Source organism: Stegodyphus dumicola, chromosome 11 (assembly GCF_044657685.1).
Source record: "Stegodyphus dumicola isolate Sdum_Otavi_A_Nest chromosome 11, ASM4465768v1".
Taxonomy (NCBI): domain Eukaryota; kingdom Metazoa; phylum Arthropoda; class Arachnida; order Araneae; family Eresidae; genus Stegodyphus; species Stegodyphus dumicola.
Window position 1 is genome coordinate 44934463 of NC_140778.1, and position 16238 is coordinate 44950700.

The window sequence follows — 16238 nt, forward strand, 5'->3', positions numbered from 1 at the left end:
TAAGAGTAGTTCTTGCGCTGCAAGTCTGATTCCGGAACTAATATCAGTTTCGTAATCACGAATAAATACATTTTACAGTCAGAGCGCAGTTAGGGGGTGCTTCGCAAATATGAACATTAGAATTATACATATCGAATGCTTTTGGAAAAAGTAGTAACTTTCAGATATGATGGTTTGTCAGAGTTTCTTACATGAGGTGATAAATAGTTTATTACTAGGATTTTTACTAGGATTAGGCTTGTCATTAATATTATTCAATGCAGCTTATTATCAGTATCAAGATGACAAATGTTTTCAATAGTAATAGCTTTATCATGTACATCAAGATTAGCAAATATGTTTTGTAACGTTAATTGCGACTTACATTTAACTAATTCCGTACCTCTCGCTGTTTTAGCCGGCTGTTAATGCAATAAGTGCACAGATATTCACACGTGAAACATTCAGAGATCACTTTCTTCTACAGGGTTATGCGAAGTAACTAACTTTGAGGAAATATGTAGTGAAATGGAATATGTATCTTTGTTCGTGCACTTGAAGGAAATCTCGAATCAGAGCAAGATATTCTGACATTCTTAGGCAGGCCAAAAAAATATCTTCTTGGCACGTTATTTGCCCGCTAAATACTTTAATTTGATAAGACTTTCCGTGAGAGCTCTTGTAAATCCCTCCTCCATTAAATGTTATTCAGATTTTAAAGGCACAAATCAGTTCTTTTTCAAAAATATAAAAATGTTCACCAATCTGTAAATGAAACTTGTGAATTACGTTTCGAAGGGTGAAAAAACAATTTAATCACAAAACCAAACAAAAGAACAAAAAAATAATGTATTCCAAAGTCACCGCTTTGCCTATAACAAGCAACGCAGTTTCATTTAACATGTTGCAACTACATCATATATTAAATTGTATAACTGAATTTTAAAATTTTTATATACCGCAAGATTGTACGAAAAAACTAGCGAGTAACAAGTTGGTTATAAATTTTTACCTAATAATTATAATCTCAAACTGTAAATGTACTTTTAAAATCAGCCATGGCATCATCGAATAGAAACTTTTTTCCATGTCACATATATTTCAAGAAGAAATTTGAAGAACTAATTTTCCTAAGTGCATAATAGTCCAATCTCTATAAGCCGCACGCATTTGTTTTAGTAAAGCGTATTCACAGACTTTTTTAAAAAGCTATCAGGTATAAACCTTAATTTTGATCGACACTATTAAACGAGAATACCATGTATTTGTTTAGAAACAGAAGAGAAGCATTTGTGATATATAAAACTGAAAAAAAAATATCTAAATGAAGGAGATTGGATTAATTGTGAAAGATTCCTTGCGAGAATCGTTGTATATGGCGTATGTCGGTATTTTTGTTAACAGTATTTTACAAATGAAACTACTATTAAATTTCCTCAAGAGTGTTTTATTCTTTCAAACTTCAGTATCTCGCTGCTGTTACTCGTTGCACAATTCAACAAAGTTGAATTTATTATGCAAAATTTCAAGTGAGATAGCAAGCGGTAATTGTGTATAAAATTGATGTAATTTTGTTCCGGGAAGAAAATTGTTTACAGTAAACAAAGTAGTAGTATTACATTTTTCAGATTCCACCTTTCGTTATATTCATTGCTACAGTTGTGAAACATTATTTTTATTCTTTCTGATTTCAGTCAAATGTATCAGTGAAATTCAGTTAATATCCATTGTGATCGGGAGTGAAACAAATAAGAAAAGCTACCTTCACAATAAGAAAGCTCTTCATTCAGTGGTGAATAGAGAAAATTTGACAGAACCAAATATTTCGAAATAAGATTATTCTGGAAAATATAGGAATACGACTCCTATGGACGAATGTAACTTCAGATGGAAATTGCAAGGACGTAATAAAAACTCGCAACAAATTCAACAACAAAATTTAGTTTTCGGGCATCTGCATAACTTTGCACTTCAGAAAATTTGAAACTCTAAAATGCATGTGCGTCTGCATGTAACATATCACCTTCTTTGTATACGTACACATACACAGAAGGATTTAAAATATATCTTTTTATTACAGAAATGTTAATATCCTGGAAATTTTAAAAATATTTTAACTGTTAATTACGTTAAGAAAACCTCGTGCAACTAACAAAGCATTTTGAACTATATGTTAAGCAATTTGATGGAAATAATTAAAGAAAAAAAGGTTTAATTAACTTCTTTTTAATAAAGAAAATCGGCATCTCGAAACCGAGAGCTATCACTCGTGTGGTCACTGCAAGAAAAAATTCGCAACTGATAAATGCCAACAGTAAAAAAATCTTAAAGAAAAACGATTTTTCGAAAAACGAATAACTGGCAAAATACATAAGCATAAACAACTTTTGAAGATTTTGGAAAGAACAGACAGGAAGGAGCATACATTTTAACGATAGGAGTTCTGTGATGTTTCTCTTCTGGCTTTAAGCTTTTACACGACTAGTAATTCTTTATTTTTATGATGTGATGACACATATCTTCAGTGCAATGTAGGTTTTAAAGGAGGAGAATAAAATATTTAAGAAGCTAATAACACATGAAATTATGGCATTCCAGTTACGCATACTAACTACTCATATTTTAATGCTATCAGAGACACACTGGGGGATAATTATTTAAAATATTAAAATTGAACAGTTAAGTATTACTGGATTACTATGCAGATCCATAACTTCCCATATAGGTGTTCAGCCTGCTGTTGCCCTTTCTATATGCTTAAATATTACAAATACTCGCTTAAAAATTATCTACTTTGAAAATAGATTTTTAAGCTAAGAGAAAATGATGCTCAACTTTTAGTATCAAAATGATATCTCCTAAGCTTAGACATTAGTAATGTTCATCCATTGTAGCAATAATCCGGAAACATTAGACAAATGCACATACGATACGGCACACGAGTTTCGACTCCCTCATAGCATACATATTTGGTAGTAAGTTGTAGGTTACGGAGAGATAACTATGACTGATGAATACTCATACGAGGTACGAAAACTGTGTAGCTTGAAAACAGAGCGGAGTTGGCCACAACTGTTTTCGTGATGTCATGTCAGATACCTCTTCCATCCGTGCAGCAAGTTTCGATTTAACCGGAAACGTCATTGGGGAGTACTTCGTCAGAGTGAACACGTGAAACTGCATTCTGCCTGAAAAATGTCTAATTTAAACACCGAACAGCGAATCTACAGCAAGGTTCTAGTGAAACTTCAGAAATCAGCCACAGAGGAAACATTTCAAATGTTAAACGAGGCTTATGGAGATGTAACTTTTGTCTCATGCATGTTTGAATGGCATAAGCGGTTTTCAGGGGAAAGTGACACTCTCGAAGATGATCATGATTGACATCATGATTGGATGGGTTCTCAAGTGGTCAGACTGTTAATCAATACATTAAAGTACTAAAAACGCTTCGTGCAAAATTTAGGAACAAAAAGGCCACAGTTGTGGAGTGGTGGATGGCTGTTACACCAGTATAATATATGCTGTCACATTGCCCTATCTGTCAAGCAGTTTCTGTCCAGCAAAAATATTGCTGTGATAGAGCCTCCTCTTTTTTCACATGATTTGGCACCACGCAGCTTTTTTTCTTTCCTAAAGTTAAATCTTACTTAAACGGTTACCCTTTTCCAGAACTGCTACCAACAATGGCAGCACCGAAAGCAGAATTGTGTGACAGGAAGTACAATCACTTATTCGACCAGTCTCGTTTTTTTGTATCACACATTGCATATTCCAAAAAGGCTTCGGTTTGTTTGATTATGGCAAAAGACGTTGTGGTTATTTGTCTAAGGGGAAATATTACAATTTTTAGGTCTTTGTAAGGCAAACTGACTCTTAGTTACGTTCCACATCGGAAAAATCATGAAAATGCCCTTGCAGCCAACGCATCCCGGACTTGCGTCCTTTTTTATTATTTCGATATAGACGCATATTTCCTTCCCTAGCGTACCTACTCCCAGTGCCTTCACTATAAAATTAAGTTTACCGGTAACAATGTAAGATAAACGTGCAAATAGCGATGTACTTTGTAAAAGGATTAGCTTTGAAATTAATACCTTCTTTTAACTATATATATAGAATTTATTTAGTACATTATGTTCTCTATTCCTCATCGAAGACGTCTTTTGAGAAATAGAGTATATTTTCCTCTCCCAACAATGTCACCTTCTTTGTATACGTACACATACATAGAAGGATTTAAAATATATGTTTTTAATACAGAAATGTTAATATCCTGGAAATTTTAAAAATACTTTAACTGTTAATTACGTTAAGAAAACCTCGTGCAACTAACAAAGCATTTTGAACTATATGTTAAGCAATTTGATGGAAATAATTAAAGAAAGAAACGTTTAATTAACTTCTTTTTAATAAAGAAAATCGGCATCTCCAAACCAAGAAGAAGAGCTATCACTCGTGTGGTCACTGCACGATAAAATTCGCTATTGATAAATACCAACAGTAAGAAAATCTTAAAGAAAAACGATTTTTCGAAAAACGAATAACTGACAAAATAGATAAGCATAAACAACTTTTGAAGATTTTGAAAAGAACAGACAGGAAGGAGCATACATTTTAACGATAGGAGTTCTGTGATGTTTCTCTTCTGGCTTTAAGCTTTTACACGACTAGTAATTCTTTATTTTTATGATGTGATGACACATATCTTCAGTGCAATGTAGGTTTTAAAGGAGGAGAATAAAATATTTAAGAAGCTATTAACACTTGAAATTATGGCTTTCCAGTTAAGCATACTAACTACTCATATTTTAATGCTATCAGAGACACACTGGGGAATAATTATTTAAAATATTAAAAAATTAGCAATAAAAAAGAGACGACGCTGTAATAAGCAGAGTATTTCATATTTGAAAAAAAAAATAGAAGCATGCAGAAAACATAATTTACGATATTTAATAGAATAAATATATGTACTTATAAAGTTGTTTCATTACATGCCCATTTCTCAGATTTCTATCCAACAAGTCACTGCATTTGTATTCAAAATTCATTTAATTTATGATAAAGTTTAATAAAACGTTACTTACATATATTTGTCCTAGGGAAAACGATACATGTTTCTTCCGCTATTTCAGCAAAAATTTAGATTGCGTTATCATCAACTAAGCTGAATTAAAACGGTTTAGCTGGCATTTTTTATTTCTGTTTCAAACGTAAGGCATTTTTTTCGGACTGAAATACAGAGAATGAAAACAGAAAACTATTATGGGAAGCGTAATTCGACGTAGAGCCCAAACAAGTAAAAAAGTGCTTTGTTTTGATTCGCGGTATCAACGAAACGTTTTCAACTTTCTTTTCTCTAATAAGCATTTAGAAATACTTTAGCAGACATTTTCTGTTAGTGCTTCAAACGTGATGATGAACGTATTGATGAACGCATTGACGAAACGCAAACATGCTGCAGTTGAAATGAAAAAATGTTTTCTAAAAAATGTGGGGTATATGTGTATATATATATATATATATATATATATATTAAGGGGGTAGAAAAGAAATTTGAACGGTTTCAGAATTTATTGGTCGCCAAATGGTTAAGGTTCCTTAAGCGCAGCTCACGGCCCAGCAGTTTACTGTTAGAATCACTCCTACTAACCCATTTTTTGTTTCTTTTAACTTTATTATGAGACATAATTTTCATGGCATTTACACCAAGTAAAATTTAGCAGCAATATTACAGAAAGTATAAAAGCAGTAAAAACGTTAAGCGTTTTCTCTATTTTGTTTTCCCAAACTTTTCTCAGTTCATCACCTTAATGTACAAGTTTCTAAGATGGACTTACAAAACACATTTTGTCTTTTTATATTAACATTCTGTGTGTTTACTTTATTTATTAAATATCACATTTTCAGCGCTTAAGCCACCTAAAATTCGATTCAACAAGAAAAGCAGAAAATATTTAAAAACAGTATATCTTTAGAATTTCCGATAGTCAGTCTCGGGGGCTGGAGATAAAAATGTGTTATTCCGTACAGTGTTGGCATTGCTCGATTTGAAATAGGTGAACTTTTTAACCAAAAATTCCTTAAAGGTTTGCAAAATATCAAACAGACACTAAAACAAATTCCAAGTTCGGCCATCCAGGCAGCCACGTTATGGTGCACGATTGCGATGTTCAAAATTTGATGTCTATATTTGCCGTTGTTTCTTCACATTGCAAGAACCATACATACTTTAATGCAGATTCTTCATTTTTTAATTTCTTTAACACTAGATTGTCCAAGGAAGTCATTTTGACAGCTTTTTAATTTCAATTAGAAAAACAAATATGTATATAATGACAAACGTAAAAAATATTCAAAAACAGCACAGCTTTAGAATTTCGGATAGGCAGTCTCGCGCGCTGGAGATAAAAATGTTTCCTTACATGCAGTGTTGACACTGCTCGCTTTGAAATAATTCAATTTGTTAAAGAAAAATTTTTTAAAGTTTTACAATTCAAATTCACCGTTCCATGTTCGGATGCACGAAAACAATGTTCAAAGTTTGATGTCCACAGGTGTCGTTATTTCTGCACAATGCAAGAAGCATACATACATTAATGCAGATTCTTCGTTATTTATTTTTTTAATATAATACAGTGCGATAATATTTGGTGGGAACAATCTGAAAAGTGATACAGCGCATTTAAGTATTTCGATGCAAAGAGTTGTTTTGAGACAAATATCCCATTTCGTTAGAAACATTGCTTTTGGACTAATAAGTATAAAATGCGAAATAATAACCCCCCCAAAACAAAAACGATTGCAGAGAATTCAATCATAAAAAGAAGATATAACCCCAAAATAAGTGTAACCACGGAGGACGTGAGTAGGCTATGAGCGAGATTGAGAATCTTCTGACTTTCATACTTAAAACGGTGAAATTCCTTAATTAACTGTTATCAGCAATTGTTGTATGTAAATGTATCCAATCTGTAAAAGTAGAACTTGTAAACACTGCAAGAATAGATTTAATCCTTTAAACTGTTCCTAGTGTGAAACGACTTGCAAAATCTCTTCGAATAAGCTGTCATTTCGGAAATATATGAAAATCTCTTTGGCATGAAATTGTTTCTGGGGAGAGGAACTTTTCCAGTTAAACCCGGGTATTTCGGGAGCAGTAAGTCTGATACCCGAATTAATACTGTTTTCGTAAACGGGAATAAATATTATTTAGAAACACAGCGCAGTTAGGGAGGGGAGGGGGCCTTTCAAAGATCAACATTAGAATTATACGTGTCGATGCTCTTGGAAAAATTAGTTACCTTCAGGGATATTTTCTCAGAGTTTGGTTAGCAAGGGGAAGTAATAGTTTGTTAAATTTATTTTACGGTTTAGACTACTAAGTCGATATTTTATTTTTTTCGTTTATTGAGATATTGTTAAATTATTTGCATATGAGTTTAAATTTGTTTTCATTTTTCATACTAAGCAGTATCATGAATGAATGAGTTTATTTACCAGTTGACATTGTAAGTTTTTAATTGTATACGTTCTTTTTTTAAAAAACGTTTTATAGGAACTTACATTATTTCACTAAAAGTTTTGAAATAGTTTTGATAAGATGTGATGAACTGTCTAGAATGTAGAAAAATGCTAAACACGTCTCTGACTCCAATACGATTAATATTTACTTACATTTTTCATATCGAATTGCTCAAACTGCAAATCAGTCATTGTTACTTTTGATTTCCCTGTCGCTTAATTTTTCCACTCCACTTCAACTTAACCTTTACAAAACCTAGATGAAGACGAAATAAATGGATGTGATCGTAGCGACATTATATCAGTGCTATTACTTTATATGAAATTAATCAACACTATAGATATTAATAAACAAGATTTTGTGACAGCTCTTCAGCAACACCCACACGTTTGCTATTTTATTATATATATATCTAATTTTCTCTTGCAATTAATAAATAAAATTTTGCCTTAGTATACAATTTTCCAGTTGTATTGTTTTTATTTCTTGTGGTTTCATATTTTTATAAGTATTTTGCTTGAGCTCACACCAAACCCAATGCGGCAACTTACGTAAAGTTTTTATTTACATCTGTTGGTTGATACGCAAAGCTGAAGACGTCAATACACAGAATTTCTGGAAACAAGTATTCATACGAAAACGCATTGGTTTTTAATGCTAAATAACGAATCTTCCGCGGTGTATATAAAAAAAAAAAAAAAATATTTCCCGCCTATTGCATACCAGTTTTCTAGTGCAGTCATAAAGTATAAAAGTTTAGGTATTTTTTCCTTATTTCGCATCGGTTTTTGGTTTTCTTTTTTTAATGAAACTGCATTGCCTTCAAAAGGCAAAGCGGTGGTTTTTTTAATGTTTAGAGCTCTAGCGGGAATATTTTTATTACTGTTAAGGTTATTCTTAACCCACGTTTGGGAATTTGAGACTCTACAATTCTGCATTTTGTTTAAACTGTAAAGTGTGCGAATTTATGAGAAAATTCAAACATTCTTCTGTAGGGAAAATTTTCAAAAAAATACGGATAAATCAGACTAGTTGATAAACCAGACCTAAATAGACCATTTAGAAATACCTTCAGCATAAATTTTTTGTCGGTGCTTCTTAAGCGACGCATTTTTGTAAGGATGAAACGCAAACATTCTGGAGTTGGAAAAAAAAAAAAAAACAATGGGGTTGTCGGAAGAAGTCGCACTTACGCTACGTATAATTCAACAGCAAAATTACGAAAATTTTAAAAGCACTATAGCAGTATACGCCTAGAACTACCGATTAAACGTTAAGTGTTGGCATATATTTTTCTATATTTTTTTTCTTTTGTCTTTTTCTAAATTTATCTCCTCAATGTTCAGTTTCCTTACTAAGATGCACTTGAAAAACTTATTTTCTCTTTTTATTATTAACGTTTCGTTTTTTTTTTCTTTATTTCTTAGATATCACATTCTTTGCGCTTAAGCCACATAAAACCCGATTCAACACCAAAATCACAAAATATTTAAAAACAGCCTATCTTTAGAATTTTCGATAGGCAGTCTCGCGTGGAGGAGAATTCCGTGTAGTGTCGCTTCAGTTCCGTTAAGTTTCTAATTAAATTTAGTTAAAGCGGAATGGAAACACCTTCTAGTCTCCGCGAAGAACGAAGTAAACAAACTTCGAGTTTTTGTGACGCGATGCTACGTGCATGTAAAATGTAAATAAATCTCATGAATAAGAATCTATAACATCGTAAGGAATAAAATATTGGTTCCATTGGAGTCAGAGAAGTGTTATTTTTCTATATTTGCACACCAGACACTTCACTGGTGTATCCCGGCGTGATCGAATTCTACAATGCCTGACGAAGACGAAACCGAAATTAAAGCAATAACTGCATCTGTCGCCAAGGTAACCGTTAAAGTTCCTCCTTTTTGGCAGCCAGATCCTAAAATATGGTTTATTCAACTAGAAGCACAATTTAGAAATGCAAAAATTAGTGCAGATCAAACAAAATATGATTATGTTATAAGTTCCATTGAACCCGATATTTTGTCACAGGTATCTGATATTTTGCTAAGTCCACCACAAGATAATAAATATGAGACAATTAAAAATAGACTAATTTCATTATATGCTGATTCAGAGACTCAAGAAACACAAAACTTACTGAGTGAGTTAGAACTGGGTGACAAAAAGCCATCTCAATTACGGTGTGAGATGCGTAATTTGGCTGGCGATAAAGTAACAGATACTTTCCTAAAAACTTTGTGGCTACAACGTTTACCCGTTAATATGCATAGCATTATATCTGTTAGTAGTGAAGATTTGTCAAAAGTGGCTACAATGGCCGATAAGATTTGGGAATTAAACCCTGTTACTCCCCAAATAGCTGCTGCATCATCCATAACGGTAAAAACGGAAGTGATTGAAAGTTTACAAAAACAGGTTAGTGAACTTGGCTTACAAGTTTCTGCTTTAAACAAGCAACGCCACAGTCGTCCCTATTGCCGTAACCGATCCAAATCAAGAGATAGGAGTTACAGTGGTAACAGATCTAGTGATATTTGTTACTATCATAAAAAATTCGGTGATAAGTCATTTAAGTGTGTAAACAACCCTGCAACTACTCATCAGCATCACAGACAAATAGTCTGGAAAACCAGCTCCCCGTCTCTCATTGACGACGGAGGGACAAGGGGTGCAGCTGAGTCGTCTTTTCTTCAGCGACAAAGAATCGGCTACCCAATTTTTAATAGATACTGGGGCAGAAATTTCTGTCATTCCTCCCTTGCGTGCAGATAAAAAAAATATCTCAAAATTAGAACTCTTTGCTGCAAATGGTACGAAAATTAAAACATATGGCCAAAAATTACTCAAGCTTGATCTTGGACTTAGACGATCATTCACATGGCCTTTTGTAATTGCGGAGGTAAACAAACCGATAATAGGCATGGATTTTCTTGCAAATTTTAACCTTTTGGTAGATTCTAAAAATCGCAAGTTGATTGATGGTACTACATTCTTAACAACCAGTGGAACTCCTTGTTTTCAAAATAACAATAATAATATTCCGATTTTAAATGCCGTAAATGATCCATATAAACGTATCATTAACGATTTTCCGGATTTGTTAAAACTGAATATAGTTAAAAATCATAACATCGAACATTATATCGAAACCAGAGGTCCACCAGTTTTCGCTAAAGCCAGGAGACTGTCAGCTGAGAAACTCAAAGCGGCTAAAAAGGAGTTTGAATTTATGCACCAAATGGGTTTATGCAGGCCATCCAAAAGTGACTGGTCGAGCCCACTACATCTCGCTATGAAGAAATCAGGTGATTGGAGACCTTGTGGAGACTATCGAGCGTTAAACAACGTCACGATTCCTGATAGATACCCTCTCCCATTTTTAAGAGATTGCAGTTCCATTTTAGCTGGAAAAAGAGTTTTCTCATCCATAGACCTCATTAGAGCGTACCAACAAATTCCAGTTCGCGAAGTAGATATACCGAAAACTGCCATTCTCACTGCCTTTGGCTTATTCGAGTTCCCGTTCATGACGTTCGGCCTACGAAATGCGGCCCAAACGTTCCAACGTTTCATGAACAGTGTGTTGAATGGACTAGAATTCGTGTTTTGCTATTTGGATGACATTCTAATAGCCCCTCCAGATGAAGAAACTCACCGAAAACATCTACGAGCAGTCCTCTAGAGACTAAACGAATATAGCTTGTGTATTAATGCGGCAAAGTGTAAATTTGGTCAAACAAAACTTGCATTCCTGGGATACGAAGTGTCAGCTGAAGGACTCAAACCTCTTTCAACGAAAGTTGATGCCATCAAAAATTTCCCAGAACCAAAGTCATTTACTAGTTTAAGACGTTTTTTTAGGTATGGTGAATTTTTATCACAGATTCATACCAAATTGTGCAAAACTGCAACAACCTTTAACAACATTGCTCAATGGTATTAAAAAGAACTGCAGAAAAGAAATAACCTGGACGGCATGAACAAGAAACGCCTTCCAGATCTTAAAAGATGCACTTATTCATGCCACAAACTTAACTCGCCCATCCGAAAAGGCTAAAATATTGCTAACAACTGATGCTTCCGATACTGCCATTGGAGCCGTTTTACATCAGATTGTGAATAATGAAAAACAACACTTGAGTTTCTGTTCCCGAAATTTGACATCAGCACAACAAAAATATAGTGCCTACGACAGAGAACTCTTAGCCTTAATACAGCAGTAAAACATTTCAAATGCATCTTAGAAGGGCGAACTTTTGCAATATACACGGATCACAAACCACTAACATTTGCCTTCCAACAAAATTTGGAAAAAGCTTCGGCACGACAAGCTAGACAACTAACATATATAGGCCAGTTCTCAACCGATATCCGATTCATACAAGGGCATGAAAATACCGTCGCTGACGCTCTCTTTCGCATAGACACCATTTCTGTACCATCTGCAATAGACTTACAAACTATAGTAGACTGTCAAGAAGATGACGACTTGGAGACACTAAAAAACAACCCAAACTTAAAAATCCTACAGATCCCTATACCGGACAGCGACAAGAAAATTTACTGTGATACTTCTACAAATTATAATCGACCATACATCCCTGCAAAGTTTCGGCAGAAAATATTTTCTTCAATCCATAATTTATCTCATCCTGGAATAAGATCCACGATAAAATTGATAACACGACGTTTCATATGGCCCAATATGAATAAAGACTGCCAACTATTGACTAGATCATGTTTATCTTGCCGAAGATCTTAAGTTCACAGACATACACAGTCATCTTTGGGAGAATTCAAAGTACCTCCACACAGATTTCAGCATTTAAACATAGATCTGGTGGGTCCGCTACCTCCTTGCAAAGCATTCAAATACCTTCTAATCATCATCGATCGGTATACACGATGGATCGAAGCGGTACCGTTAGAAGATCAATCAGCAAAATCTATTGCTAAAGCTCTTATTTATACTTTGTTTTCACGCTTCACCATCCACAGGCAAATGGCCTGATCGAAAGACAACACCGAATTTTAAAAGCAAGTCTCAAATGTCATCTACTCGAATCAAAATCATGGCTGGAAGCATTGCCTTTCGTTCTTCTAGGCATAAGATCTGCCATCAAGGAAGACTTAGGTTGCTCATCCGCAGAACTTGTATACGGAACCTCTTTAGCATTACCTGGTGAATTCTTTTCAACAGTACCTCATATGAAACAGTCTGAATTTTCTCAAAACCTTCAGAAAATAATAAGAGCTATGAAGCCAAGTTCTACCACCACCCATGGAAATAGAACAGTCTTTGTTTCTAAACATCTTTCCAACTGTTCTCACGTATTCCTATACAACAACATTAATAATTCGTCGCTACAGCCTGTCTATCTTGGACCGTATCCTGTAAGAGCAAGAAAGGATAAGTACTTCGATATTGAAATCCAAAGAAAAGTTAAAAGAGTTTCAATAGACGGACTAAAGCCATGTTTCCTAGTGCAAGATTCTGATATTCCTTTTCAAAACTCCCATTCCAAGAAAGCGGAACTTGGGGAAACACCTGCACTCAAGAACACTGAAGAAAATTCAGAAACTCATGATAAAACCAAGACTACTAGAACCGGCAGACATGTGAGGTTTCCCAGTCACTTTAAAGACTATCTTCCATAATCGCTGTCACTAGGAAGGGGGTGTGTAGTGTCGCTTCAGTTCTATCAAGTTTCTAATTAAATTTAGTTAAAGCGGAATGGCAACACCTTCTAGTCTCCGCGAAGAACGAAGTAAACAAACTTCGGTTTTCTGTCACGCGATGTTACGTGCATGTAAAATGTAAATAAATCTTATGAATAAGAATCTATAACTTCGTAAGGAATAAAATATTGGTTCCATTGGAGTCAGAGAACTGTTATTTTTCTATATTATGCACACCAGACACTTCAGTGCCGTTATTTGCATCAATATTCACAGGATTGATATTTTATTATAAATATTTATATTCTCTTGTAATTAATAATTAAAATTTTGCCTTAATGTATATTTTACCATTGTGTAGCTTTTATTTCTGTGATTGCACATTTTTATAAATATTATATTGGGCACTGTAGGGTAATTTAAGTAAAGTTTTCATCAAGATTCGCATGTTGATATTCAAAAACGCAAACCGGTGACGGCAACATAGGTTAATTTCTGGAAACAGGCCATCCATACGAAAACGCATTATAATACTCTCTCTGTCCCAAATCAGTTGCTGTATTGACTATTGATCCTGATTATGATCTCGTTTGAGCATTTTTAAGAAATTTCAAGGTTTTACATATTCAATCAACAACATTTACTTTCGAAGCATTCCCTCCTTAAATCAGTACCAAATTAGTTTAAAAAATCCAGGGCTCACACACCTTTAAGCCACGCCTCTTTTCTTGCGGACTCGTCTAGAAGTCATCGCACTACTTAATGAATTGTGAATATAATAATCTTATCGCACCCAGAAGCTGACTACGGGGTACCCAAATTTATTTTGCTTTCACTGCATTTTACATTCCCTAATGTCCGCTAGGCACTTTTTGATCATAGCCTATACTTTTACGAATATTTTAAAAGGTTAGTCGCCATATCCTGAACATTTGGACATTAGGTGCACTTAAGTTTTATGCATCAAGCTCTACCTGCGAATGCGATGACTTCCCGCTGCATTAGTATATTCATTATTACCTGTAAATGCTGCTGTATATACTTATGTGCTTTACATACTTGTTATTTAATCTGATAGACGAAATTTATGTCTTATCTGGCCTGTTATGAACTGCGGCTCCTAATCTATCCCTCACTGCTGTTCTTCGGAGATCCACGCTCATGAACACATGACTGTCAAGTGGCCTTCGGGCCTAATATTTAGGGAGCAAGAAAACGTTGTACCAACTGCGCGATATCTTCTTCATAACGTGAAACCTTGATCTTTATTGTGTATACGATCCAGCTTAGAAAGTCCTTGACGACGGCATCCCTTTCCTTACGCAGATAGCACTCGAATTGGCGTTAATTGCGTTTGGTTCGAATCATCGGCCCTAGAGTCTTTACTCCACACTTACTACGCGTTTTTAACGAGAAATGAAATCCACTTAAAATAAGTGGAAATTACTTGTGTTTTAGCTGTAGTAAGTGCATGATGGCAGCCCTCGAAAGTTTTTCTTAATCACATAAACATAATCTTTCTGATATGCTAGCGGTAGAGCCCATACGAAATGGGCTGTGGCTTAACAGCGTGCGAAAGCTGTAAATTCGCGTGGAAAAAGTGTCCTAAAATAAGTGGTACAGTTGTGGAAAGCAAAAATTGAAAATGAAAATGCCAAGTTAAGATAATTTTAATCGCAATTAAAAAAATTTAATTGATATTTAAGGAATTTCTTGCTCATGATATATTTTCGGGATTACATGCCAAGTTTGACGGAAGAAGAGTTGGACGACGAAGTTTTCCCTTAGAGCGATGGGTTATCTTGTACGAATTGCCTACATCTGACATCATAATGTTTTCCTAAATGTAGCTACTAATTTGAGACGGCGAAACTATAAAAATACTGTTTATAAAAAAAGATTTTTGCATACCAGTTTTCTCGTCAACTTATACGACGTTTCCTAAATTTTAATAAAACCGCATTGCATCTTACAGGAAAAGCGGTGGTTTAATAACGTAAGATGCGCGTGCTGAGAGATTTTTGTGCATGTATATTACTTATACGTGGTGTAGCAACATAGCTCCGAATTTTTGTTTGAAAATTTAGTGCCGACAATTTTCCATTCAGTGTAAAGTGCGCGAATTCATAACACTCGAAAAGACTCATACAGAGAAACATTTCACAAAGTATGCGTACACGTGAGCGGTTTCTTCAACTAAGAAAAAATAGCAAAGTCAATATTTTAGTAGTTTTCTGCAAAGTCTTTTTTTCCTGATTGCATTCACGAGAATCTAATAGGCTCATGAACACTAACGCAATGAACCAACGGACCTATCGATGGCGAAATAAAAAAACGAAGCACACTAACTGCTATAACTGCTGATTAATTTTAACGTCTCCATTACGAGTAAGAGCTTTTTCTCACTTGTTTTTTAATGCAAAAATATTACACAGTATAGAGTTTAGATGATGGAATGAACATAAAGCTGAAAACATTATCTAAAAGAGGGAGACTGGATTAATTGTGAAAGATTTCTTGGGAGATGTGTTGTACATGGCCTATGTTGGTATTTTTGAATTCCTCGTTAGCAGTAGTTTACAAATGAAACTGCTATTAAATTTCTTCAAGAGTGCTTTATAGTTTCAAAATTTACTGTCTCAATGCAGTTATTCATTTCAGAATTTAACAAAGCTGAATTTGGTATTCAAAAATTTAAGTGACAGAGCCAGCGGTAATTGTGTATAAAATTGATGTAATTTTGTTCCGATAAGAAAATTGCTTACAATTGCAAAAATGTACTATTACATTTTTTAGGTTCCTCCTTTCGTTTTATTCAATGCTACAGTCGTTATATCCAATGCTATTTTTGACTTAACCGAAAACGCCATTGGAGAGCTCTTCGTTGAACATTGTGAAACTGCATTCTGCCCGAGAATTTTTAATGTAAACAGCGAATCAATATCAAGTTTCTTGTGAAACTTCAGAAATCAGCGACAGAAATATTTCCAATGTTTACCGAGGTTTACGAAGACGAAACTTTGTCTAATGTTCGTGTGTTTGAATGGCATAA